Raw genomic sequence first — 4,455 nt, forward strand, 5'->3', positions numbered from 1 at the left:
GTGAATGATGAGGTTATAAGAATGAGGTTATTCGTGCATACTCTGAAAGATAAGGCAAGAGAGTGGATTGACACTCTACCTTCAAGGAGTATCACGAGTTGGGTGGAGTTGGTACAAAAATTCACTACTAAATTTTTCCCACCTGCTCGTGTGGCCAAGTTAAAGCACAATATAACCACTTTCCAACAACTTGACTCTGAAACCTTTCACGAGGCTTGGGAGAGGTTCAAGGACATGCTAATAAAGTGCCCAAACAATGGGATTACTTTACCACAACAAGTCCAATACTTCTAAGCCGGGTTAACTCCTTCTCACCGCTCAAATGTTGACTCATCGTCAAACGGATCTATCCAAAACAAAAGTATCCGAGAGGCGTATGAGCTATTTGAGGTGATGAGTGAATAGAGTGCCATGTGGCCAGATAGACGTGCTAAAATGGGAGTTAGTGGAGCTCGAGAGAGTGAAGCATACTCTCTTATGTTATCAAAGATTGACTTTCTAGCACGAAAAGTAGAAGGACTTTCTACTTCGTCATCTGGCTCTCATTCAGCTCATATGGTCAAATCCCCACCGGTCTGTGAAATGTGCGGAGCTAATCATTTGAGTTCAAGTTGTCCGTTGATTGCCAGTAGTTCGGGATCCACCGAGCAATTAACATATACACAAAATTTTCAACACCCTGGGTACAATCCTTACGCTCAAACTTATAACCCTGGATGGCGTAATCACCCTAACTTCTCTTATGGGAATAACCAGAATGTCTTAAATCCTAAACCACAAGAGAAGAAAGAAGATTGGGAAGAGGCCATTGCTAAGTTAACAAATCATCAATTGCAATACCAAGAACGCAATGATGCCTTGTTGAAAAATTTGGAAAGGCAGGTGGGCCAGATTGCAAAACTTCTCTCTGAGAGGCCTTAAGGGGCTTTACCCAGTGACAATGAAACAAATCCCAGAGAGAATGCAAAGGCTATTATTACTAGGAGTGGGATTCAATTGCCTGAACCCATGGTAGTACAGCGGAAGGCTCGAGCTGACAAAGAACCAATCGTTGAAAATGAGGTGGTGCAAGCACCTAAAGAGGTTGTTGAAGAAGGTAAGACTGATGAACAGGAGCCATTAACATCAAAGACTCCAATTCCAGTCAAAGCCTATGTACCTCCTATTCCTTTCCCTCAAAGGCTCCAGAAACATAAACTGGATATTCAATTTGGTAAGTTTTTGGAGGTGTTTAAAAAGCTACACATTAACATTCCGTTTGCAGATGCTCTGGCTCAAATGCCGAGTTATGCGAAGTTCATGAAAGATATCCTTTCTAACAAAAGGAAACTTGAAGAGCATGAAACGGTGATGTTGACGGAAAAGTGTAGCGCCATTCTCCAAAACAAATTGCCTCCTAAAATCAAAGATCCAAGGAGGTTTACTATTCCATGTGCTATTGGGGATCTTAATTTTACTAAAGCTTTGTGTGATCTCGGAGCGAGCATTAACTTAATGCCCTTGTCTATTTTTGAAAATTTGGGAATGGGAGAAGCAAAGGCTACTACGATATCATTGCAATTGGTTAATCGGTCAATTAAATATCCTCGAGGTGTTGTTGAGGATGTCTTGGTAAGAGTGGATAAGTTCATCTTCCCTGCTGATTTCATTATACTTGACATGGAAGAAGATAATGATATCCCTATCATTCTGGGACGACCATTTTTTGCCACCGGTCGAGCCTTGATTGACGTGCAGGAGGGTAAACTCATTTTAAGGGTACAAGATGAGCAAGTCACTTTTAACATCTTGAAATCCATAAAGTACCCGTCAGAACCAGATGACTGTTCTCGGGTGGATATGATTGATCATTTGGTTGCCGACTCTCTTTATGGGAGTTCTGACGACACTCTTGAGAGATGCCTAGTAAGTTCTTCTGATATAAGTGATGGTGACCCCGATGTTGAAGGTATGACAAAGTACTTGGAAGCTACACCTTTCCGCACCTTCAAGAGGGTACCATATTATGAGGAGTTGGAAAGGACATCTTCAATACCTCTTCCATTTTATCAAAAAGCTCCTACGCTTGATTTGAAAACACTTCCACCTCATTTGAGGTATGCCTATTTAGGAAAATCATCCACACTTCCAGTGATCATCTCCAATTCCTTAACCGATCTAGAAGTAGAGAAGCTACTTCGAGTCTTGCGAGAACATAAGGAAGCAATTGGATGGACGATAAATGATATTCGGGGAATCAGTCCGTCATTTTGTATGCACAAAATACTGATGGAGAATGACTTTAAGCCATCAATCGAGCATCAAAGGCAGTTAAATTCGAATATGAAGGAAGTGGTGAGAGTGGAAGTTGTTAAATTACTTGATGCAGACATTATCTATCCCATTTCTGATAGTCCATGGGTAAGTCCTGTTCAAGTTGTACCTAAGAAAAGAGGCATAACGGTAGTGAAAAATGAGGACAACGAACTCATACCCACTAGACCGGTGACTGGTTGGCGAGTGTGTATTGACTACCGCAAGTTAAATACTGCAACTAGAAAGGATCACTTCCCTCTTCCTTTCATAGATCAAATGCTAGAGCGGTTGTCAGGGTATTCACATTATTGTTTTCTTGATGGGTATTCGGGCTATAATCAAATTCCAATAGCTCCGGAAGATCAAGAGAAAACAACATTTACATGCCCGTACGGTACTTTTGCGTACAGGAGAATGCCCTTTGGCCTGTGCAATGCACCTGCTACGTTCCAAAGGTGTATGATGGCGATTTTCTCCGACATGGTGGAGAAAAGTATTGAGATTTTTATGGATGATTTTTCAGTTTTCGGTGCCTCATTTAATAGATGCCTTAACAATTTAGAGATGGTACTTAGACGATGTAAAGAGACCAATTTGGTTCTAAATTGGGAAAAGTGTCATTTCATGGTCAAAGAAGGCATAGTTCTTGGCCATCGAATTTCTCTGAAAGGCATAGAGGTTGATAAGGCGAAAATTCAAGTAATTGAAAAATTGCCTCCACCAACTACAGTAAAGGGAATTCCAAGTTTTCTCGGACATGCTTGCTTTTACAGGAGGTTTATTAAAGACTTTTCAAAAATCACAAAACCTCTTTGTTCCTTGCTCGAAAAGAACATAGCCTTTAATTTCTCCCAAGAATGCCTTAATGCTTTCAATGCACTGAAGGAAAAGCTTATCACGGCTCCTATCATCGCAGCTCCAGATTGGAATCTTCCATTCGAGCTGATGTGTGATGCTAGTGATTATGCTGTTGGAGTAATTCTGGGGCAGAGGAGAGATAAAGTCCTGCATGTTATCTATTACGCCAATCGAACTTTGACCGATGCGCAATTGAATTATGCTACTACTGAAAAGGAGATGTTAGCAGTAGTATTTGCATTTGATAAGTTTCGGTCATACCTCATTGGTTCCAAAGTAATTGTCTACACTGACCACTCGGCCATCAAATATTTGTTGGCAAAGAAAGATGCCAAGCCGAGGTTGATCAGATGGGTACTCCTCTTGCAGGAGTTCGACCTCGAGATTCGAGATAAAAAGGGAACTAAAAATGTCGTTGCTGATCATTTATCTCGTCTCGAGCAACCCGAAGACGTTTTGGAAGGTGAAATCAATGAGGTGTTTCCTGATGAACAGCTGTTGCAAATCATCCAGATTTTACAAGCCAATCATACACCATGGTATGCAGACCATGTGAACTATCTTGTTAGTGGCATCATACCCCCAGATCTTTCTTATCAACAAAGGAAGAGGTTCTTTGCTGATGTGAAGCATTACTTCTGGGAAGATCCTTTGTTATTCAAACGGGGTCCGGATCAAATTATCCGGAGATGTGTGCCGGAGGAGGAAATGGAGAAAATACTTGAACGATGTCATTCTTCTCAATATAGTGGTCACTTTGGTGCTGTAAAAACTGCATCAAAGGTCCTTCAATCTGGTTTTTATTGGCCCACCTTATTTAAGGATGCTTATACACTTGACTCTAAGTGTGGTCGATGCCAACGGACTGGTAAAATTTCCAAACGTAATGAAATGTCGTTGAATTCCTTATTGGAGGTGGAGATATTTGATGTTTGGGGTATTGATTTTATGGGGCCATTTCCATCTTCATTTTCAAATAAATACATATTGGTGAGGTCCTTCAATCTGGTTTTTATTGGCCCACCTTATTTAAGGATGCTTATACACTTGACTCTAAGTGTGGTCGATGCCAACGGACTGGTAAAATTTCCAAACGTAATGAAATGTCGTTGAATTCTTTATTGGAGGTGGAGATATTTGATGTTTGGGGTATTGATTTTATGGGGCCATTTCCATCTTCATTTTCAAATAAATACATATTGGTGGTTGTAGACTACGTGTCAAAGTGGGTAAAAGCGGTAGCTTTACCTACTAATGATGCTCGGGTGGTAGTAAATTTTTTGAAGAAAAATATTTTCTCGC

Source organism: Olea europaea, chromosome 1, assembly GCF_002742605.1.
Source record: "Olea europaea var. sylvestris chromosome 1, O_europaea_v1, whole genome shotgun sequence".
Classification (NCBI taxonomy): domain Eukaryota; kingdom Viridiplantae; phylum Streptophyta; class Magnoliopsida; order Lamiales; family Oleaceae; genus Olea; species Olea europaea.